The sequence below is a fragment of the Denticeps clupeoides genome, chromosome 4 (genome assembly GCF_900700375.1).
Source record: "Denticeps clupeoides chromosome 4, fDenClu1.1, whole genome shotgun sequence".
In the NCBI taxonomy this organism is placed as follows: domain Eukaryota; kingdom Metazoa; phylum Chordata; class Actinopteri; order Clupeiformes; family Denticipitidae; genus Denticeps; species Denticeps clupeoides.
The window spans coordinates 8,740,819-8,766,139 of NC_041710.1; the positions used below are offsets into that span (position 1 = coordinate 8,740,819).

Here is a 25,321-nt window from a genome sequence, read left to right on the forward strand (position 1 = left end):
GAGTGCATACAAAATTCATCTGAAGCAAAAAGTGGAAAACACTGTGGAAAACGTTCCACATGCACTGAGCATGAATAACAACGAAAAGAGCAAAATGGAGCAGATGCAGGAATGATGATGTCATGCTACTAAGATGTGCTTCTTTCTTAAGATGTGCCCTGACATAGGCCTATAGCCTGATTTAGCATTCAGGTATCAGGGGAACAGGAGAAGATTTCCTCTCACCTCTCCCAGGGAGACAATGAATCCCATCAATTAGCAGGAAATGAGTGAGTGAGAGAGAGAGAGAGAGAGAGAGAGAGATGCTTCTTAGATTCTGCTGAAGTTGCAGACACAACAGCCACGTTGCCGTTGCATGGGTCAGAAATCCAATGGGGAAACACGAAACTCGGTCAAAAGAACCCTCTGCTGTACAATTAAAATGTGACAATCTGCACAATGTAATATGATTATCTGATGTCCATATTCATATTTCACGTTGAAGTTGATGGCTGTCGGCAAATTCACTAACAAGAGTTTCGACCTGAAATAGAAGGTTTCCTCCTTCTGCCTTTGTCAGAAGGCATACACACAAGACGCTTTCTTTTGGGATGACAGCCAGAGACACATTTCAGCCTTATTACGTGGTCACACACTTGAGAATTATGGAATTTTAGTGGGGCAGAGACATCCGACGTCATCTTTCCCTGGACAGTTGACTGACTGACAGCTTTCAGCCAGATTTAGAGCCAGTTTCCTGCCAACTTGCTTTCTTTCTTTTGGTCTACATCTTCTACATCTTTGTCTATATCTTCTACATGTTCCCCCAATTTGAATCAATCATTTGGCATGAACATTTATTTTCGTTCTTTTTGCTGCCCCCTGTTCCTGCTTTCTTCATTTCAGGATTGAGTAACGGAGCCAGAGGGGTGTTTGAAGGGAGTAGGAACACAGGCTATTTGAAGGGCATGGTTGTAGGAAAAAAATGCATGAGGAACTGTAAATCTACATAAATGTTCCTGACATTTACACAAGAATTCATAATTAACATTAATTTCATTTTTTTTTTTACCGAAGTGGCCCCTCGCTAGGTTGGTAGGTCCACCAATACAGCACTGCATCACACGTTGTCCACCATTTTGTATTTGAAACACTTTGAACCCGTAATTATGTATGGGTGGCTTATCATCCACGGGGGCACCAGCTGACAACCAAATTTGCATGATGGTAATGCCTTCTACACAAGATCATGTCTGAATCATAGGTTATGACACGAGCTCATCATCAGCATGTTCTTCCAGCATGTGCAAATAGAACATGATGGCAGATGATGATGGCAGAACACTCTAATGGGCTTTTTTTTTGTATTTTGTTGTATTGCATTTTATGGTTCAATATATCCTTGCTGTTTGGGTTTAGGGAGTCGTGCAGCATTGATACGATATTTATGAGACGCACACCAAGCCAAACACATACGTGAGCGTGCGTGTCCTGAACGGCCTGTCTGCAGTAGAGCTGGACAGTTCTCATCACCGCGTGCAAGGCGTGGCAAGCAGGGAGCAGTGTCAAGCTGTTCTGCACACCCAGAGGGGACCCCTTTTTTCAGCGCAAGGCGTGGACGACTGTTAAACCCCTTTGACTTTCCTGCACTACATTAAACTGTCTTCCTTTTTCCCTCCACACGGTGTCCATCGTTTAAATTCCCCAAAAGCCATGAGGTGGCTTTTGATGATGACAATAGTGAACAAAGTGGTCATGAAGGTAAAAAGAGGCAACTCTGGAAAAACCGGATTCATCAAACATACTTCAGTCTCTCTCCTGCGACCAAAAAATTCTAAACAGGTTTCTTGCATTGGATTCTTCAAAATGGCTTCATCTTAGTCTCCATAACCACCACAGAGCCTTGTTGTGTATGTGTGTGAGATTCCAGAGATGCCATATGTCATGTTGTACTGGACAGCAAGAATAATTTCTTTTAGGTCTGACCACTGATGAGAGGGGAAAAAAAAAACAACAGACGGAGGCCCGGTGTCCAGAATGAGCATGAAGTCCTGCCAAATCCTCCTCAAGAGATTGTGCCCTGCGAGCGTTTCATGTGTTGACTTCACAAGACGAATTGCAGCGGGACTCATCTGTCGAGCAGCTCCCCGAGATGAATCGCCGTTGTCACCTGGCTACCCTCTCGCATAAACCACCGGGTGGCATGATCCCGCTCGAAAAACAGCCACCTAAGCTTGACCTTCTTCTTGGGAGCACGATCACCCCCTTGAGCCAGCAGCATCTGGCCGGGTAATGTATTGTTGGCACGGCAAAGTGTCACCACCAGGAGCAGGAGCGGCACAGCAGACTTGTGTACCCTGGAGTTCGACCATCTGTGGCTTATTGGTTGTCATTAAGGTTTCTAATTCTGGGGTGACTTGGGGATTAGCCAAACGAGGGCCGAAAATGTCATTACCCGATTCCCGGTGAGGTGTTCCTCACTTATTTACATATTTATACACCTTTAATTGTCTTTGCCTTTGACTGCTGACATTGAGGTGGCAAACAAGGAAGGAGTGGAGAACAACCTGGGCCATTAAACACTCGTCCCCTGTCCCCGAGGAGGAAGTACCTGAACTAAGATATCTATTCCTGGTAGATAATGTCCCAATCCTAATGTAAATGATGATAACGTTGCATTTGTGCTCCCAATTGTGTTCACTGCCCCCTGAATATCGCATTTATTGAGCAATTGCACTGCCTGTGAGATTAATGAAGCCACAGCGGCCATGCAGGGAGGAATAAAAAAAATAATAAGATAAAAGATCAATGCACCACACAGTTGCCACAGGAGCCGGCGATAATGCCGTGGGTTTTCCGTCACCAAAAATTGTTTTACAAAGAACTGCTGATGATTAAAAAAAACACACACAAAAAAAAAACAGCACAGCTCCCAGACAATGCACACAATGAATGGCAATTGATTCCGTTTAATCGTGCTTTTTTTTTTTTTACACCACAAAGGCTCGAACACTGGGAAGATATCCATAATTAAAAAATGGCCAGAGTGAGAAGATGCGCAGTAACCACACTTTCGCTTGTTTAATTTAATGTCTACATGTCTGAGCATGCCGAGGGCATTCAAGAGCGAGAGAGAGATATGGAGACAAAACTTTTTTATGCTCGCACGCCAGGTTTTATTTTATTTTATTTTTTTTTTCGCAATGCAAATGTAGACGTCTGGCTTGAAGCTCTAATTTATATCAACTTGAGACAGGGGGGGTGTCGTTCTCCACCCGGCATGCCAGACATGGGAGAGGGGGGCCACGTTTTCTATTCCCACATCTGTCTCGTGCGCGCTACCTCGGCTGTCATAATTATTTTGTGTATGGCGACAAATCGCCTCGCACCATCCAACTTATGAGTGAAGCCTGCGGAGCTAAAAATACAGGTAGCTTGTGGGTGTTCTTTAAGTCATCCGCGCTTCTGAGACCAGAAACGAAGAAGAAGAAGAAAAAAAGTGACTCTTGGAACATGTACGCTGTCAAACGTCTCACTTGGTCTGATCAGAAAGACCAAATGTGTCCTCTGATCTGTGCTTTAATCCCTCATTTGTTGAGAGTAAAAGCTTCCCCTCACAGATGACATATGTCAAAATTTTGCCTTTCTTTTGTGTTGAAGGGGGAAGGAGGGAGAAGATTATTCCGTCATCCGTGCCACGATTTGAATAACTATGCAATGTTTCCACCAAGATCACAGCTTTCGTCCCCGCCCATAACCTGCTCCCCTGCGACCTTCAAGGATCCGTCTGAGTGTGAAGCGGAGACTCCTGGCAGATGAGAATGGACTTTTTTGGGGGGGGGGATTTTTACACCAGGGGGGGGGGGCAGATGCATCGCCCCGGAGAGGCCGGAGACTTTGTCAGTACCAATCCAGGCTGCCAGGAGTCACAACACATTTGCAGACAACTTTGGCTAAAGCGCCGGGAGAGGAGCATTTTGCGCTTTCATTAGCCAGCCTGTCCCTTCAGGGTACACAGAGCCCTGGTCTATCCTCCTGCCAGCCCTCCCTCTCCTCTCCTCTCCAGCCCCTCCCCCCTGCTGCCAGCTCAGCCAATCAGAGGGCGGGAGGTGTGGCCAGGGGGACTGGTCCGGACAGCGCCGCTCGAAAAGAAAAGAGATGCGTTCCTGAAAGACTTGGAGCAGCTCGCTCTCTCTCTCTCTCTCTCTCTCTCTCTCTCTCTCTCCCCTCTTCTTCCCACTGAAGGGGGCTTGTCGCGTGGGGGGCTGCTGACGTTGAGCGATGGCCGGAGCGCGGCCACTCGCATCCTAGCGCCGGGGAGCGGATGTCACAGTTCCCCAGAGGCAGGTGTGTGTTCTTTCCGGGCGGGAGAGGAGCAACGTTGCTCAGTGCCCTGAGTGGATGTCAAGGCGCCTCGGTCAGGAGGACTGGAAACGCACCTTTTGACTTCTCTCCTCAAAGGCTTCAGATTAACTCGATTTTTATTTTAAAAAAAAAGCCGTTCTTGTAGGTGCCTGGGACAGAAATCCTTTTTTTTTTTCTTCTCCTCTGTCCTTGTTTTGATGGAGCATGGAGGCATGACAGGAGCAGCTTACTGAAGAGGAATCGCACTCCCACTCTCCCCCTCCCACCACTGGTCTGCTCAGGGGGTGTTGGGACAATGTCTGGATTAGTTCTTCCTCGACTGCCCGGCTCGCCTCCGAGAAGTGGCAAGTGAGAGGGCAGGACGGGGGCGGAAGCTGGCGACATTCCATCACTCGACAAGCGCGCTGACAACACTTACAAGCTGGTGGGATACGGGCGTGGCGGCAGCGGGAGCGGAACCACCCTTCAGAGCCTGGGTAAGGTCGCGCGTCAGGATGCCACCGGGAGCCCCTGGAGGTCTGATGGAGGGACGGGCGTCCGTTTGCATGCTGGTCCCGTCCCTTATCTCCCGCGCGCAGGCTGGGGAGAGGGGCGCTGATAACTTTCCCTCTCCGTGGGGAGAAATCAAGGCGGGGGTCGCTCCGCCGATTACTGTCACCGACGAGGTGTCTAGTGCACGCAAGAGGGTGGAAGTTACAGTCATGTGTCATGTGAGAGAGAGAGGGGGAGAGAGATACAGGAGATGCATTGCCGAGGCAGAGTTTATCCGGAGGGGTGCCTCCCTCTCCGAACCCTCAGCTCTGTGCCTGTTATTCCAGGAGTTCATAAACACGTGAACCCCTGGAGTTTTGGGGGCTTGCCCATATGGCAGCATATGAACATAAAAGAAATACAAAAGAGTTGCACCGCAGGAGAGGAGGGTGTGTGTGTGTGTGTGTGTGTGTATCGAGGGTTCGCCGGTTTTTAAGACACTTCTTTCCTGGAACGAATCAAGCACCCCGTTGAAAGGAAAGAACACAACTGTGAGGCAAAACAAAATCTCCCGCCCGCGTCTGCTGTTTGAGAGATAGACCCCATGCCGACAGGCTTGGATGTCAGCCTGGGCGAGCACAGGGCGCACCCCCGCGCTATTTCTCCGCGTCCCCCGACCCGTACCGGGTCGAAAGCTCTGGAGGGGCGGGCAGGGAGGCCGGGCCGGCATGAGGAGTGCATTGTTCCTCACTCTTTCGCATCTTAATCCGGCCGCAGTGTGTCCTGACAAAAGGCTGACATCTCAATCTGACTGGGATGGGGGGAGCCCCTCCTGCCGCTGGCAAAATGAACAGCGGCTTCTTCTCTTACTTAATCCATTGTGGACGTTTGTAAGCTGCTCGATGGAAGATGTCTCCTCTGTGAAGGGGATTAAACAGAAGGGTTTCTGTTTGATTGGTTGCTGTCAGGGGTCTCAGTGTCTCGCAGCACTCGTCCTGTCATCTTCTGTTTGCAAATGACAAGTTAATTTACGCCCCGGACGTTTAACCGGTGCCTGATGCAAGGGCGGGACAGCTTAGAGAAAACAGAGATAAATAAGGAAGTTGCTTGTTCGGGAGTCGTCTCCCTCCAGAGCTGCGGTGGCAGGGTTCCATGCGCGCAGTACCAGATTCGGCCTACAGAGGGGGCGCCACAGGCCAACGGTGCGATTCACACGCACGGCACCGGCATCGTGCTTCCCTGTCCGCTCAGGCCGTGGCGTAGGAGAAATGATGGGGACGGCTTCCAGGGGACAATGGGAGTCGTAACGATTATCAGTTAAAGCATCGACCTCACTATTGAACAGTTGCACAGAGGTTCATGCATTGGACTTGACATCAATACGGACGATTGATTTTTCGCTGCGGCTGTCGGAGAAGGCTAAATCCCTTTATGGAGATCTGGTTGGCCGTTATTTATTTATTTAGGCAATTTGTGCCGCACGGTTCTGACCCCGTTTGCCGAGATTGAATCTTCTGCAGCTCTTGTCGGCTTAAGGCTCTCTCCTGTGCTTGCAGCACCCAGAGAGCTGTTTGAAATATCAGAGTAGAGGAGGAAGCAATGCGGCTCCATTTCCTGTCCCAGAGGGGACACCAGGATGTTGGCCGTGTTTGCAGGAGGGTGATAACATGTTTGTGCCTATGTATTCTTCGGTGAGCTTACTTCCAGTGGTGTCAGTTGATAAAGCTGGTGGCTTTTTGGTGGCATACTGTGATGTGGGATAAAAATGAACTTCATATCGCAACATTGCTGCCTAAACACTTGCTAGTGACAAAATTTTGTCCAACTTTTTGTGGCTTTTTGGTCAAGGTCAGTTATCTGTCAGTTTTCCGCTGCCCACTGCTCACTCAGGGTGATGGGTTAAATGCAGAGGACAAATTTCCTTGTGTGCACCGTGTGCTGTGCATCACATGTGACAATCACTTCACTTTCACTTACAGGTCACGAAAGCATGGTAATGCCAGTCATCCCAGAACCAACACAGATTGCATGCAGTTAAAAAAAAGAATGACGCGAGAGTCTATCGGAGGGATCTTGCCGGTTCTCAGCCAGACGGAAATCTGTGCTCCAAGGAGCTTGGCTTGAGGCTGATTGGGCTGTGATTATCAGAGGCAGGACAAACTGTCTAGACCAGTCACAGTTAGCGTAACACTGTGGTCGAATGTGACAGAACACTTTTTTTTTCAGTTTGGTTTTTGCGTTTCCCAATCAGCCTAAGGGAGGAGTCACTGCGTTTGCGTCACAAATGCATGACAAAAAAAAAAAAAGGAATTGGGTCCCTATCAAGACTACGCTTATGAATTGCAGGAGATCAAGAGATCTCCTTGGTCACATGTTCACCCCTCAGGCACATCATTTGCCCAGTGCAGCTCAGATTTCGGTAATGTATTATATGCCAATATATGTGCACTGAGCATTGATGTGTGACAGTATGGCAGGCTTCCAGTAAAAGTGTGCTTAGTTTCTTTATTTTTCCTTCGAATGAGAAGTCATACGTGAATTGTCATTATCCAGAGGGATAAGTTTGCCATCACACCCTCACACCCGGCTGTTCATTCATGAGGCAGCATCAGAGAGGACGACGCTGATCCAGCGTTATTCCGGCCGGACGCCTCTTAAAAAGAAAGACGTCTGAAGAAAAAGGATGTCTGGTCACCCTAGTTTACCTCCATCCCTGGCAATTCCTGCAGCGATCAAGTGAAAAAAGGCATAGGAAATACTTCAGATGGCTAAAACCAAAATACTTCTGTAGATCATACTGTTCATGACTCTCAGGCATTTGAAAAGAAAAATGGATGAAAACTAAATTAGGTTGCATGTTAATAATTCAAATTTATGCACATTTCTTTTTGGATCTAACCTTACCACCACTCTGAGCTCGTCAGGTTTAAAAGGCTCATCCGTATGCTTAATTAAATGTTAAATTCATGACAACAATTACAGTGAAATAGCCCAGTAACCTCTCCCTCCCTGTTGCCATGCCAGTCAGTGTGAACTGCTTCGAACGTAAACTAGCAAGTCATGTCGACAGCCCAAATGTCAATCGCAGTTCAGATGTAAGGTCTCAGGGGTGGAATATTTTTGCATTTTAACTCCTTTTTCAAGCAAATATTTTGAGAGAAATCCCCCCCCCATGTCTTCCCCCTTGGGAGAGAAGGAATGCATCAGTATGCATTGATGTTTCTGATATTTGCCAGGAACAAAACAACAACAAAAAAAAAAGACAAAAAGAAAAAGAATTCTGGAATTTATAAGAAAATAAATCTTGATGCAGTTTAATTGAGAGTTGATATAAAACCCTTGCAGAAACAGCATATATATTAGCAGTTTACATTGCAAGAGCAGAAAAAAAATAACTAGCTGTATTTGGGATCTGTATCTCTTACCATGTATATTTTTTCACATTTTTTTTCTATTTTATATTGACAAATGGGATTAATAGTTCTCAGAGAAATAGTGCAATGCTTAAGTACCAGAAATTTATCAAAATTATTGTCAGACTGTTCAATGAAGGTGTTCCATCTTGCTAACGATACCGTATATACTGAGCTAAGAATGGTAGTAATATAAATGTTAAATAATAAAAAAAAAAAAACACTTCTCTTCTATTTTTGATTTCTGAAAAATTCTACTACAGTTCCCAGTCTGGTTTGGCTAAGCTAGTCATAGCTCTTTGACAGTTAAAGGCAAATCTACAGAGCTTATGTTCTATCAGAGATGTTTCTAAATGTTTTGTTTGTCAGACAAACATTGTGAGGAACATAGCCTGGGACAAATAGGATAAGCTCTAAAGAACAAGAAAGGCATTACATTTACATTTACAGCATTTATCAGACGCCCTTATCCAGAGCAACTTTCATTCAGTAGTTACAGGGACAGTTCTCCTGGAGCAACTTAGGGTTAAGTGTCTTGCTCAGGGACACAATGGTAGTAAGTGGGGTTTGAACCTGGGTCTTCTGGTTCATAGGCGAGTGTGTTACCCACCAGGCTACTAACGCCCATATCAGACATGTCAGCTGAAATAAATAAAGTGATGTAAATTCCTCTAAAAAAATTTTTTTTTTGGTGATTAACTGCATACTAATAGGGTGAAAGACTACTTACACACAGTAACTGACACACAGTCTCACTGCATTAATATGTATGATTATGTACACTTTAGCCTAGTCCATTTTTTGGTGTTTTTTTTTAGATATTGTGGAAGATTGTAGTAAGAACTTGCTAAAATTAAGTGCATTTATCAAAAAGAAAAATTGAGTGAGTTAATGTATTTTGATTCTCATTAAAGGGGTTAAATATAGAATTTACATATTATGTGGACTTTTCTGTCCGAAATATGTACATGCTTACATAATAACCAGAACTGCACCCAAATATGTTTAATCTGTCAGCAAGGAAGAGTGTATCTACTGCCCAACCCCCTTCTCAGGCACTTGCAGCAACTGGTATTGCACTGAAAATCAATGGTTCCAGTCCCGTACCAGTTACATAGTTCCGGTGTGTTTTGCAGTACTTCAGCACTGTTAGGCGGCCATTCACAAGTGAAATAGGTTCAATGTCAGAACATAATCAAACCAGAAAAAGTAAGAATACCTTTTCTTTTTTCTATTTTTATTTTACCAACCATTAGCCCGGTGATCAAACAGAAACCCTAAATTAGAGGATCCATGTTTGGTATCATTTAGTATATTAAACCATTTATTAGATAAGCTCCACTAGTCCACAATTTAATTTAGGAAGGGGGGATTCCCGTTTACCTACTAGGAGGCAGCCCTAATTCAAATTGATGGGGCCATTCCCTTGCCAAGCAACAGTGGATTCAACCTAATAAAAAGGCACATCAATTACGCAATGTCTCTGTATGTGGACCTGTTAAGCTTAGACAAATTGGTGAGGCGTTCGCTTTCCTTCACCCCGCTGAGGTCATGTCTACAGATGATGATCTGTCTCTCCATCTATTTCATTCTAATTATCACAAATGGTAATATTGAGTGTTTGAAAATGTCATTAGAAATTAAAAGCTTTTGTTTTTTACAGGCAAATATATGACAAAAAGTCATTAGTTATTAGCTGTTGTGATCAACCACGGTGTCTGGCATGAGTTTATAGTTCTGTCACTGTTGCGTGTTGTCTTGTTATGGTCACAGTGTGTACGAGCTGTGAGGGTGCATGATTGTGGGTTTCTGGTTGGTGGGCCGGCGTTTTTAATGGTAGCGGTTTTAAAAACTCAGGGTTTGGTGTAACTCAGAGGTCTTGAGCGTTGTGTCATGATGGTGGTCGTGTGTGGAGTGTCCTCCATGCCTTTTCCCGTTTCCACTTCCACTAGATTCCTTTATGTTGGTTCGTCACGTTTTTTTGGTACATCACCTGCGCCTGGGTCCTGCTCCTCTTCCGTGGTGTCGTGACAGGTGCGGCATCTGAATGGTGCTTTTGCCCCCAGACGCCGCGCTGCACATTATGCACGGCCACGCAGACCTCTTCACACTGAATTACACTGTAACGTCAAGCACCCCAGAGTAAACAGTTCCCGCAAACTTAGTTCAAGAGCACCAGTGGAAAAATGATTTATCTGACAGGAAGTCAGAGATCAAAGGCGCCGGGTTACCAGACTGCGCCTGGCTCCTGCTGTAACCGCGCTCAGGGGAAGCATCCACCCAATCAACCCGAGCAGCAGGGCCCTTTCCCCGAGTTTTAATTGGCCGCTGTGCGCTGGCCAGCCATCTCAGATCACAAGCCGGAGGTCGTCATGCTCAGTGCCGAGGTCGGGACACACAAAGACAACAGCAGCAGCCGACGCGCGTCAGCCCCCCCCCCCCCAAGAAAAAAAATAATTGAATGTGTGGGCCACGTGCGCACGAATAGGTGCGGCCCCGGGTGAGACCAAATCTGGCCCGGAGAACTGCCACTATCCAGTGCTGAGGCCACTTAATGCCACAGAACCATCAGAATAACGGCAAGAGAACCGCTGATAACATTTACACCGCGGCGGGCGCCGCCAGGCAGCCCGTGACAGCTTTTTAAAGCATACATCAGACCGCAGGGCCGCAGCCAATTTAGCTAATGCTACAGACCAGCTGCCAGTTCTTTAGGTGACACTGATGTGCACTTCCTGTCACCTGGGGCAGTGGTGGCCTAGCAGTTAAGGAAGCGGCCCCGTAATCAGAAGGTTGCCGGTTCGAATCCCGATCCGCCAAGGTGCCACTGAGGTGCCACTGAGCAAAGCACCGTCCCCACACACTGCTCCCCGGGCGCCGGTCATGGCTGCCCACTGCTCACTCAGGGTGATGGGTTAAATGCAGAGGACAAATTTCACTGTGTGCACTGTGTGCTGTGCTGCTGTGTATCACATGTGACAGTCACTTCACTTTTTTTTTTTTTTTACAGTGCTCCTGTAATCTGTTGTCCACAGGTAAACTCGGTGTAAAGGGCAAGGCAGGTCTCCACAGACAAAACATAAAATATAAAATACACATTTTCTTAAAATCATTTTGAACATTTTTTTTGATACATTTTAATTGAGTAAATGCAATTCAATTAGGTAAATGCAGTTAAAACATCTTAATTAGCCTTACTCACTGGCAGCTTACCAAGGGTGGGTTAGCAAGAACACTAATTATGGTGTCAGGCACCATCATAATGCTGTGAATCAGGTTCTCATATCTCAGACCACATATCAGAAGATCTATCAATTTGCACGCTGCTTTTTCTTGAGTAACAATCTGCAGATGAAAAACAAATTATAATGAACAAAACAGCATGCTAATGAGAACAGATTTCACAAAAATGAAATGACTTTGTTAAAGGTTTCTGTTCGGATTTGAATAATGATTGGAAATATGGCTGACAGCCTGATAGTTTGAAAACGTCTACAAAGTTGTACAACCTACAAAGAGTTGCCTTCTGCAATGAAGAGTGTGGGTATTTTCTGTGTGTTTCATTTTACTACATTTGCGCACATGAAAATAGGCTCTTCCAAACCTGCTTTAATTGTGTTTGTGCATAGTTAGCAATGTTAACCAGTCCTGAAAGAGTATTTGGAAAACTGACTAAAGGAGTTTCTCCCATTAGGGAGCTTTTTGCCAAAATCTAATTGCCATGTTGCAATCACTCTGCTTGAAAAATAAAACCACAAATCCTATCATCACGCGCAATGACAGATTAGCAGAAGCTGATTTGAGAAGCTTAAAAAGAGAGCAAGTTCTATTCCTTTGTAGCACACTCACAAATTGTCCTTATTTGCAGAAATGTCAAGACTCATATTGTACTAAATCAGAAAAAAAAAAGGCAGGTGATCTTAAACCCGCAGGCTTAAACCCGCAGCGCTCTCCTGAGGGAGCTGGGTGTCTTTCATAAAAATGCTAACAAACCGCATGCAACAATGGCTACACGGCTCAGGCTCTCCATACCGGGGAGGCTGCTATTCCAAACAAAGCCCTCCTCACTTTTCCCATAAGCCCCCGAGTCTTGCTGGTGTAAGATGGATGGTTGCGGTTAGCAAGCCTTCTGGCATTTCACCCAGGCCCTGCTGACCTTTCCACCAGGCACAGTGACGATTACAAGCCATCAATCATGTTGCGACCAGTGTCTTTCTGTCGGGCTGGGGTGGGGCGGGGGGCTGTTGGCGTATGACTTCCCTCCCATCAGAGCGTTTCAAAGTGAGAAATAAATGAGCTGCTGGGGTGAGGTAGGGCCGGGTTTGAGTCAGTGCACAATGCCCATTGTTTTGAAATGCTTCAAGCCGTGGGTACAGCAGAGGACTTGGGCTCGTGTCTACACGATGACCCTAAGGCCACGTCCACATGACAACATTTTTCTCTAAAATGGGAAAACTTCTATCCCATTTGGCCTTGTGTCCACACTGAAGCGCCGTTATTTTTTTCAATGGGTTCCAGAGTGAATTTCTCTTCTCTGCATATTCATGTGGAAAGGAATATGGCCAATGTTGGGAACAGTGAGCGGCGACGGTACAGGTGCAGTCTTGGGTGATGGGGGTACACTAGACATTTCTCTATACATGACTGCCTATGTGCCTATGGCATGCTGCCCTCCTTGTTTGACGTTTTCAATAACTGCATTAATTTGTCAAAAATGACAAGTTCGACCATTCTTCGGACATCCATTCGTCATCCAAGGCATTTTCACACCACAGAACAGAAGTTAGCAGAACATTTAGAGCAATGAACAAATGCTGTGCTTAAACAACAAGCAGATGTTCTGAATCGAGAAACTGCATTAGAACATCATTTGAATAGTACGTCCACAAAAAGCTAGAGAATTTCAAGGGTGATTCGTTGCCCGGACTCATTCAAGTAGGCTTTGTTCCGAGTTCGGGGCTTCCTTCCCCCATTCCCCCAGGGAACTGTCAGCGAAGCCACACCCACGGCAGCCACGTCGTCAGTCTTCCAACATATTGGATCAAGCGCACAACCTCGACAACCGGCTAATACACAAAGCTTAATATGCCTGCTCCTGCTTTTCGTTAAATAAAGCGCTTATAAAATGTATGGAGAGCTTAGATCAGCCGGATAAAGACAGTTGCATGCATCTCACGCTCCTTGTGTGAGAGTTGGCAGCCTTGTGTATTAGCCCAGCTTCCGAACTGACCTATAACCCCAAATGCATCATACATACAACAGTGTTCTGCAGCAGCTATAAAGCAACTACAAGAAGTTCTCTCTAAGGTGCGCATTTTTGCAATGAAAAGAAAGCAACGACGTGTTTTACTCACCGCGAAGGAGAACTAGATGGGCTCTTTGGGTGAGACAGGGAGGTCTCACCACACATACGGGTGTGGAGGGAGGATCAAACAGTGGATGCAGGATTTTTAGAGACCGAAAACCCGGACAGGGCGTAATTTGGCGGGAATTATTTGGGGCCGTTCTGACACCAGTTTAATTGGATTTCAGAATCACGGCCCGTTGCTCCGAGTGACAGTTTAATCCCATGCATTTCCCATGCTCGGACCTTTCCCTTCACAAGCTCAAAGCCAGTGGAGGCTGTTTAACAGGTTTACTCCTCAACGTACACGTCACTGTATGATGTGAGAGGACACAGTTTCCCTGACTTGTGTCACTACTGACATGCATGAGGTATCAAGGCACTGCAACTCTACAGCACCCACTCTAACTTTCATGAAGGTGCAGTAAATCTCTTTGACGTCTGCAGCACAAGAATCACGAGGCGGGGTGTCATGAGCCAAGATCTCATTAGTGACTGTCAAACTCAATTTTTTTCAAAACAGTTTCTTCACATCGATTTACATCAGTCAAAACCTGGTTAAAACAAGAAAGGAAAAAAAAATGAAAACAGGGTAAGATTCCTGTTTTTCTTTTACTTTCGGTAGATTTTGATGCAAAGCCGTTCTGGAAATGTTAATTAATGTTTCCATTGCTTTCAAGGTATTTTCTCTTTGTGGACACATGAGAGTACAGCACGCTCCTCTGTTTCCTTTTTCATGGTTACTTGTAAGACTCTCGCAGGCAGCAAAACACTAAGATCAAATGTAAAGATTTTATTTCCTGTGTCCTTTTTTTTAACACCTTACTCCAGCAGACTTGTGACTAATCTATGTTGCAGGAGGTGACAGCGAGCTGTGTGTGCCAGAAACAATTCTGCCATCTGTTCACCCCATGTTTTCATTTTTTTGACAGGCAGCAGAATGCATTTATATGTTAAAATGTTCTGTTTTATAATTGTTATTTAATGTTTTATTTAAAAAATTACTTCTGAATTTTAGATGTTATGATAGCATTTTACTGCATGGTGTGCAGTACAACTATTTTTTTTTTAATATTACCTATTCGGAGAATTCAAATAAAATGAATGGATATAATAAATACAAAATTCCTGTAACGGGAGACCAATGGCATGCAAGCGTACATACAACAGTATACTATATACACTTATAAACACTATATACACTATATCTATTATCACAAATGTGTGTCATAGCATTATGTTACCCAATTGCCATCCTGTGTCAGTGACCTTATTACCGAAGGTCATGTAGCTGGGCTTCTCAAGAACTCTGTGGACTAGAAAGATTATGCAAGTGGAACAAAGTCCAATGCTGGATCTATATTTTTTAAAGATCTGTGTCATTGGGTAACAAAATAGCCTTACCTTCAATGAGAATCCCTGGAGCCTACTTCGTGCCCTATAGCTTTAATTTTGCTTTTCCACTTTACTATACATTCAATTAATTTATTATTACCTGTCTATCAGCAATAAAAGCAGGTTAGAGATCATTGGACACTGGAATTGCAGCCTTAACTGTAATAGTTGCTGTGATGACATGGAAAGTTGAAGAAAGGGCAGGTACATGAGCAGAATTTAAAATACACTTGTTGGGCATTAAATGCTTGAAAAAGGGAACTGATGCCATGGGCCAAATTTAAAACTCTCTTACTCATTTACTCACTGAATCTATGAACTGGCTCGCGGCTTTCAGAGCCCATCCCATGGCATTTGGTGCAGGGTAGGGGACTTGCCTAGGGTCCCACACACCCTCACACATATGGCCCAATTACAGCCAGCAATCCATTCAGTGGATGCACCATGCCATTGGGCACAGGGAAGAAACCATAGAACCGCAAGGTAACCCACACCAACACAAGGAGAGCATGCAAAACACCACGCACAAAGCCAAAGTCTGTACTCATGACCTAGGTGGTCTGAGGCCAATTAAAAAAAAAATCCTGCAAAAGGGGCATTATCAAGTCAGAAGACAAAATGGCAAGTATTGTAAATAATGTCATTCTATAGATCTATGGCAACAAAGAAGTGTCTGTGCTTTTCTACAATCACTGCTAAGAAGAACCTAGAGTCAGCAAAAGCATCCTTTATTTCTCTTCACAGACTGACTGAGAGTGATGGCATCAACATTTCAAGCCACACCATCCTAAATAAAAGTTCTGTGATGTTTGCAGAATCAGGGGTTGGAAGAGGTATGCAAATTCCTGACGGATTAGATTCTCTTGAGGCAGGAGGATCTGCCAGGCTCCCAAGCATCAAATCAATTCTTTACTGTCATCAGTACCAAAGCATCTGAGCTCGCTGTGGTTAAGGGCTCTGTCGGCGTCATCGTCATTCTTATCTGGACATTTCCTCTTTTCTGAAGGCGAAATGATTCATCGATGGCACATGATTCATCGCATCTGCTGCCAAAGGTTGGGAGAAACCGCTGATAAATCTACATGAGAACGTTGTCTGCTACCTGTTTGCCTGTAATTTATAGGACGCCCACTTGTGATACATGCGGCGATGTCGAAGCGGTCCAGGGTGTTCATTCTTCTGAAGATCTATATTTGGTTTCCGCCTAACCTTTATACACAGCCGTGATTGGCTATGATAGCAGGTGACAAAAGATAAGAAAAATGCACCTGCAACGAAGAGCAGGGACGCCAAAGCGCTTCAACGTCTAAATATAGGAGCCCTCCCCCACCACCACTTCCCAATCGTGGCCCACATTTCACAGCGACTGCCAAAGCGTAGCATTCAAAGTGAGAATTGACTCATGTTATAGTGGCGGGGCTTTTTTTTTCCCATTTGCCTTCTCATTTTATTTCCACTCGAGGGTCGAAATGAATGCGCGCTGTCTCTTCATCTCAGACCCTTCCTCAGGTACCTCGCTAAATGGCTCATGGCTCCTGCTTCGCAATACCTACAGGCATAAATCAGCCTCCTCGGGATTAAGCCCAACGTGAGCAAGATTAAATGGCTTTGGCAACTGTCTTCCCATACATCTTAATAGAATTCACATGTCCCACCCAACCCCCCCCTCTGGTTGTGTCTTTTTTTATTCCTCATTCCCTTGCACCATTTATAACAAGTGCAAAGGATTAGAGACTGACAGCTGCTTTATTAGGTTTGGTCTTGGTGTGTGTGGGGGGTGGGTGGGTTAAGGAAGTGTGTGTATGAAATGTTTAATATGGAAAAAACCTTTTCAAATTGAAACACTTTATGTCCTCATCAACATGCTAAAGTTGGGGGGAAAAAAGGGAGAGGGAAACCAAGTGCAAAGTGGCTAAACATTTACATTATTTAAAAGGCTGGAGCTGTGGTCTGAGCCCAGTCACCAGGAGGTGATAAGATGAAAGCGAACGCGTGTCTCATTGTTGGGGTGTCAATTAAAAATGCATCGCTGGAAGGGAATTTTCATGCTTTCTCGATCAAGTAAAAGAAACGGCAACAAAATTGATTTTTTTTTGGAATAATTAATGCTCCCATCATTTGATAACTGTAGGCAGAGATGACGAACAACAATACTGTTTTGAAATTTTAAACAGGGGCTACTGAAAGGTCATGCCATTCTGTGAAATTAGCCAAGAGGAAAAGGTCACCAGGATCACACTTTTTCATAGATAAGCTTCTGTACAATGGAGCCTTGTTTCTCATATTCATGCAGGTAACAGCAGAATCTTTTCTTCGCATTCTGTTTGGAAAGAGATAAAAGGGATTACTATTTTATTTTTTTGTCTTGGGGGAGCTGGGGTTAGTGGGGTGATATTTTGCATTTGAGGCAGCGGAGGTTAATAATCAGAAAAGCTTCTTTGATTCTGATGAGTGGCTTCGATGGCACTTTTTTCCAGGCACAGGTGACACGTTTGTTCAGAGGTGTAGATTGGTTAGAAAAGATGGGAAAACGACGGTGCAAAGCAGATTTTTTCTCCAAAAGCATATGGTGTTCTTTCTGTGTTTGCAAATTTTTCCCATATCTGAGCATAAACAGCTGCATGCCGCAGCCCCAAGCGTGTCACAAAATGTGCCATAAACACCACAAAATTGGTCAAGAAACTATACATTTATGATCATGGATGATCAGTATGAAATGCAATAGATTCTAATTGATTCTAATAATCTCTAACTAGATTTTAATTAGGATTATTTAAGCATTTCAGAATAGGTTTTTGTCACGATGGACATGGCAAGGAAGGAGGATGCATATCACGACGTCACGAGACAGAACTTTAATACATAATAGACAGGACAAGGGAACACCACCAGACAATGATCCAATGGCAAACAGACACAACAGGGCAGCTTTATAAAATTATATAATTATACAAGAGGTGAACACAACCAGAGAACATTACACTTGACCAACATGAAACTCCGGACCAGGAGTAACCCCTGCCGGGCCGGATTATGACAGTGTTGTTTCTCGAGCTCATTAGCTGCTATTTATTTCAAGGCACTTCTGTTCCCGACAGTGAACAACAGTGCCAAAGTTTCTAGAAGTTATGAGTTTTATTTGCATATTGTATTATATTAAAAAATGTCAAAGACGTGCCTTCAAAGTGGTCACAAAGTCTTCCAGAAGAAGTTTGAAGTTCCAATTGGTAAAGACATTACAGAATTAAGAAATAAGAGCATCCCTGCCCACTGTATTTATGTAGTATATTGATTTTCATTTCCTTTACGCATTGCGTACTGAGGTATTATTGCACTCTCAATTGATCCAGGACAGTTATTTTCCAAGCACAAAAATTCCACTTTTACTGGGGAAAAAAATCTTTATAGTCTTGCTGCTGTTTTTTTTTTTCACTTATTTATGCATTTTATTGTATTTTTTTTTTTTTCGTAGTTTCTACGCCAGTAAAACATAATTGGCAGAAACAACAATAGGTGGTCTATCTGAAAACCCTTTACATGAAGTAGAAACTGTATGTGGTCCACATGAATTTTGTTCCATATCCTCTCAAAACTGAAAAAAATAACAGCAAGGCAATCTTTCTGAAGTGAAGTTTTTTTTTTGCTAGTTGCTGGAACTCAGCGTCACACAGTCGGAGGTTTGGAAGTGAACTCCACAGGCTGATGCTGGAGATTACAAAAGAGATGGATGCGGCCGATCATTACCGAGGTCTGGAGTCCTCCATCCTTCAAGGATACACTGTCAGCAGCGGTCCTTTCTCTTCCCTCCTCCTCGGCCGTCAATCCGACCTGGCCTGCTGACTGCCGAGCTCGTACGTTGGTGCAGGATAATTAAGCTCGCTCTCCTCGGCCCGCCGTTTACAGGGGGGAGAAATTCTATTGGTATTCCCCGTGGACTCACGTTGTGGACTTCCTTTATGAAACAAATCAAAACTCATAAGCATTAATTAGCCAGGGGCTGCTTTCAAGCAGTTGGGACAGGGGTGTTCATCAAGAAAAGGAAACGTGCGAGAGCAAACGCGGTTCTGTCTCCCTTTATGATTTTATAATTTTGAATTATGACCTCCATGAAGCCAGTTAGCATCTTCTGTGCTTGGCATAGCTGCTACCTTGGCATGGAAAATGTCGGGGAGTCTGTTCGCTACCCCCATGGCAGACTGGGCAGGAACACTGAACAGTACGTCTGGGAGGAAGTCCACCAAATGTGGACGCGAATGCACTGAAGATGTGCCAGGCTGTGAAAGTCATTTTCCCACTAACATAAAGCACTATAGTCAAACAATAAAGAGCATGGGCAATAATCTTTTTCCAGGATTAATTATATATTTCTGTTTTTGTCTGTTTGCTGGATTTAATCAAAATTGATGTCCATCTTGTTATGAATCCACAAAGCTACAGAGCCAAAGCGTCAGCGCCTGTAATGCTTCTCAATGCCTTGGTTTATTTTATTTCCAAAGAGTGCTGTAATCATGTTTTTTCTTCATTTTTTCACACTTCAGAAGAGTTTCAGAATTCATTTTCCTATGTTCCTTCAAAAAACTTGCCAGGGTCTGCATATTCCTACTGTAAAAAAGGCAGTATAACTTAAATAAATGGATTCTTTGCACTCCACTTTTGATTTATTTTTCAGCGGGGGACATTGTACACAAACTGCACCAATCTTTTAATTGGCTTCAGTTTACTTTCTGTTCCAAGCTACAATCACTATCATGCTGTCATTCCATTTCTTCATAGCTTCTGTCACTTTTTATTAGGTTATATGGAGATAAGCTGCTACAACATTAAAAGCCCAAGTTTAATGATGAAAGTGAAATGATTGTCACTGTGAAACACAACACAACCCAGCACAGCACACGGTGCACACAACAAAACATGCTTTTGACCCAACATTCATGACAGGCGCCCGGGTGTGTGGGGATGGTACTTTGCACAGTGGCACCTCAGTGGCATCTTGGCCGATCGGGATTCGAACCGGCAACCTTCCGGATTACGGGGCCGATTCCTTAACCGCTAGGCCAACACTGCCCGCTAGGCCACCACTGCCCATAATGCATATCCAAAGCATATCCTCTCAGGCATGGAGTCCCCAATATGGAAGCAGGAAGTCCTTTAAGCTGTAAGGTTCACCCATTTCATTAGCGCATCAGGTGCATCAGACTTCATACCAGATGGGTTAAACTGCAACGCTTTGATTTGTATCAGCTTTAGAGCCCCTGTCACCATTTGTTTCTTTGGACCACTTTTGGATGTGCTTCTACACACCAGGAATGCCCAACGGGGCCAGTAGTTTTGGAGATGCATCATCATACTGAGGTCTTCAGAAATTGAATGCTGTTATTTCAAAGGTAAAAAGAATCTGCTTGTATAGCACATTTTTTGGTTTTTATTGCACCAAATTTGAAGTAACAGATTTAAACAGAATATGAGAGTAGCCTAGTGCAAGAACAGCACAGAGGCACAGGTTCAAACCCCACCAGTGTGCAAGAGGGACTCTCCTTGTAACTAGTAATAGTATGCAGCTCCATATAAACATAAATGTAATGTTCTTAAATGTGACTGTTTCCACTGTCATCTGATAATCAGTGTTATTCATTTTAGCTATCATTTCAGTATTGTAGTAAATTACTTAATTTTTATGAATGAATGAAAAAATCCATTCTGTAATTAGTGTTGCCTTTTTCATGTGTTACTCTTCTCATTTGACACCAGCTAAAATGTGTCTAAGATCTTAAGCCAGAATGCCAAAACAGTGAACATATCTGCCGGTGACAGATGATCCTGTCAGAGTTCAGCATCTCTCAGTGACAGTGAGATGCTTTAAAAAAAATATTTTATACATTTTTCATACATACTATATGTAACAATCAGGCAGTGACACTAAAATCTGGTGTCAATGGTACATGGGGCAGTGGTTGCCTAGCAGGTAATGAAGTGGGCCCTTGATCTCAACATATAACCCTTTTTTTAATTAAAAGACCAGTGCCATATCTAAACAGCAGTCTCCTCTAGGCAGGAAGGAACAAATGTGGTGGTTAGGGAGCCTCAACCTTAACATCTGGAGATCAAGAAGCTTTGGTCTCCTAAAGGCAATCCACTTTCCAAACTAGAAACAGAATCGTCAACATGGTAGTTCTTAGCACGAAATGGAAGAAATTAGTTATTTCCATCCAGAGGTAGTGCTGTTTTTTTTACTGCAAGCTGAGCAAATAATTGGGTTTGGTTGAGCAAGTGCTTTAGAGTAAAATAAATGGAGGGTTTGTAATATTTTAACGGGGTCCCGTTAAAACAAAATGTGTTTAAAAATCAGGGTTCCTTGCCTAGCCTATATCTTTCTTCACATTGGTGGGTAGTACAGCACTTCCTTTGTAGAAAAAAAGTAATGAAAAGAAAAATGTAACGACTTGGAAAAGCAGTGGGACCAAAAAAAAAAAAAAAAAAAAAACGCTCATTAAAACAGTCGCCTCTCAAAGTCACTCAAGTCTCTGCCTCGGATTCGGATTGTTCTACAGTACCCAAAGTGTGACAAGATGCTACCTGCTTAATTATCTCTGTAATGAGATCTGTGCATCGACGCACCTGTTATACATCTTATATTTTCCATTTCCCCGCTCTGTACTGTACACACCGAGACAAATGCAAATGGAACAATAACACAGGGTCTGATAACAGCAAATGGGATTTCTGTTTCGGGGAAACGCAGAGCGCTGATTATCTCCAGTTTAAAAGTCACTGTTTGCAGCGTGGAATGCAACATTTTTTATATTGTCATTGCATAAAAAATTCTGAGCCAAGCCTCACCAAAATCTTTCACATAAAAGGCCATGCATTCACACTTTTTATTCATTCCTTTACCTCGTTATCATTTCATTTTTGTCAATCATGACATTAGTCTCCAATCCTTCCAACTATTCATCATTTTCTATTCCTACTTTTCGATGTTCAGTTTTATCTCAGATGCCAGGCCATCATAGGAGAAGCACACTCACACCCATCATTTCTTTCCCTCCAGTATCCCTCAGGTCCTCAAACAGCATGAATCAGACAGGCAATCGATTCAGGTTTTACACAGCAATGAAGGCAGTATGGCTTTTTTGTAATTGGAGTATATGAATATACCATCTGCATGTGCATAGCACAAGAAGAATGCCCCATTGATGCTTGAAACAGTGTTCGTTGCCATGAGATCTACAGACATTATCACAGGAAAATTGAGCTTTGAGGCCCCAACAAAATGATTTGGCATCCATGTGGAATCTTTGTGTGGTACTGTGTTCAAATTACAGACAAATGCAGACTTGGAGATGTTATGTGATGACAAAAAAGTTGTCTCCTCTTGCATTCAATCTCCATACAGACTTACCATACCACGCAATATAGTACATAATAAGCTATTTTTGTTTTGTGAATGTGCATGTGTTCTTACACGCCCCAATCATGACTGAAAAATGAAATGTCTTGATTACATTATTCACTGAATATATTGTAATTATTTTTCTTCATATTTATAGCAGCCTACATTAGGGCATAATGAAAAATAAATAAAAATAAAAGTATTTACATTTATTTAGTCATAAAAGCGGCAAAGCATGAAGGTGATATGACTACTGACAAGTTTTGCACACTGAAATGTGCATAAAAGTGGTTGTCAATGATAAAATAATATTCGCGCTCATATTTAATTCATCTGATGATAACATGCAAAATGACCAATTCACCACCCAGAAGAATTATTAAAAATGAAAACACTAAACAAATCATGAAACAGACCAGCAAAAAAATAATCACAATATACTTTCCCGTATCCAACAATTAGATTTTTTGATTATTTTTTTTGTATTTTGTTAGACTGATACAAGAGACAACAGAGAAAATAAACAGTTTGTCAGTATATAGAACAATTGCTATTGCAGCCCTCCTCGACCCCATTTTCAGCCATTTGGCTCTTTGGCAGTTTTATGAGGTGAACTAGCCCAGACATCCTAATCTGCAAAAATCTTGCAAACACTGTAGTCTGGTGTGAATTGCATTTTATATTGTGCAATCTCCCTCTACCACGATTCTCAATTGAACAGTTATCAGTTTTCAAAAATCAAGTTGAAAAGCCCGCACTGAAATTCGTCTTATTTTGCTAAGTAAATCTATCTGGATGCTCTATCTAGCACAAGCTACATGAAACTTACACGATGGTTCCATACACGATGGGGCAGTGGTGGCCTAGCGGTTAAGGAAGCGGCCCTGTAATCAGAAGGTTGCCACTGAGGTGCCACTGAGCAAAACACACTGCTCCCCGGGCGCCTGTCATGGCTGCCCACTGCTCACTCAGGGTGATGGGTTAAATGCAGAGGGCAAATTTCACTGTGTGCATCATGTGCTGTGCTGCTGTATATCACATGTGACAATCACTTCACTTTTCTTTCTTTTGTCTGGCAGGTGCTGCTTCTCCATTTAAATGTAAAAAATATGCTAATTATTATCGTCATTGACAAAAAAATGGCCAAAGCTGATCCCCGAGATTGAGTCGAATTTTTATCACGATCTTCGATCAAGATCGTAGAACTACCAAGCACTTCTCGTTCTTTTTTATGAAATGTGAGACAATACTCACTTTGTATTTTGCTGAATCATATCCAGATCTGAAATATATATATTTTTATGTCTGAGTTGTAAAGGTGAAGATTAAACAGGAAATTGGTTTTGAGAGGCGGTAAAGTGAACTAGGCCAGTGAATCACAGCACACACGCGCGGCTCGCTCGGTGTGCCATTATTAGACACGATGGTGCATTACGTGCACATGCCAGGGCGTCAACATGACAAGAAGTTTTGTGAATGAAAGCCCAAGCTGAACTGAAATCTGCAAAGCCGAAAGGAGGTCAAAAACTGCCCGTGGACACGGCTGCTTGACTTTATATGCGGGAGCGCAGCCCATTTCCCTTATCATGGAGAGAGTGTTATATTTTTAAATATAATTTCAAATTTTCAAATGCTCGGCTGCCTGGAGGGGATGAGGAAGCGCACCATCTACAGGCGATTGGATGAAGCCTGCCAACATCCCTAAAACGAGACGGACGTAGCTATCTGGCCTCCCGCAAAAGTTGCCACAGCCGAGCAGGAAATGGCCCATGAGCCCTCACTGCGCCCGTGAGAACATTATGGGTTTTAAAAAGCAGACGTGTTTATCTAAATAGCCCCTTCCACACACAATGCCTGAGCAGGTCGGAAAAAGCGCTAAAGCGCAGTGAGTAAAGTGTTGATTTCACTGGCTGCCAGAATGTTTGTGGGCTTCGGATGGACAGGGAGGGAGCGAGCGCCCGACTGTTGGCTAAATTGCCGGGCCGAGGTTGGACTTTTCTCTGGCTGATCACTGAACTGTGAGAGGAAAATGACTGGCATAAAACACACTCACACACACACACACACACACACACACACACACAACCACCCACTCAGCCCCACGCTCTCACATGGAAGTGGATTGGTGCTGGTTGCTGTTTGCTGCAGCATCAGGGGACAAGGGCGGTACACTGAGAGGCTTGTGAGTGGAGTTGGCATGGCAGCGCCGCCTCCGGCCTCCCTCGGTGAAGAGCTCTGGTTGTAGTCCCCATGGATCCTGCTCTGGATGGGCCCGTCCATATTGATCTCTGAGGCATAATGCAGGTTTTAAAAGGTGCCTGAGCCGGGGAATGATGGATATAGAGGAGGAGAGAGGGGTAAGGTGGAAGGGAAGGAAATTAGAGTCTCTTCTATCCATGCACACACACACACTCAATTCCAGCAATTATTCAGCATCAAGTATAAACAGAGTGGATACAGAATTATTTTATTGTCACTTTGTTGTTGGCCAATATGTCTTATGTCTGTGGTTGCAACTGAGGCGTGGCCCTTGTCAGACTGGTGACATTGGCGGGGTAGTTGCTGTAGAGTGCTGTTTGTTCAGCTTCTGATCACTAGATTTACATTTACATTTACAGCATTTATCAGACGCCCTTATCCAGAGCGACTTACAATCAGTAATTACAGGGACAGTCCCCCTGGAGCAACTTAGGCTTAAGTGTCTTGCTCAGGGACACAATGGTAGTAAGTGGGATTTGAACCTGGGTCTTCTGGTTCATAGGCGAGTGTGTTAACCACTAGGCCACTACCACCCTATATGATCCCAGCATGGCGGAGGATCATCACATTCTGACATTCTGCAGGATGCAATTTTTTTTTTTATGGCTACTCGCTAACCAGCTGCATTTTGCTTTCTGATGGAGCCTCATGTAGAATGGCAGGGTGGCCATGACCACTGAGTCTCACTCGAGCCTAAACATAGCC

The 25,321-nt window shown here is 43.9% G+C and overlaps 1 protein-coding gene across 1 annotated transcript in view; it reads left to right on the forward strand.

Annotated features, from left to right (window-relative positions):
* Window positions 1–4,151: 4,151 nt before the first annotated feature.
* Window positions 4,152–25,321, forward strand: part of brinp2 (bone morphogenetic protein/retinoic acid inducible neural-specific 2) — a 90,580-nt gene continuing 69,410 nt past the window's right edge. Inside the window, exon 1 of the mRNA XM_028978117.1 lies at window positions 4,152–4,820. The gene's annotated coding sequence lies outside the window, so the exon portion shown is untranslated. The remainder of the gene's footprint in view (window positions 4,821–25,321) is intronic.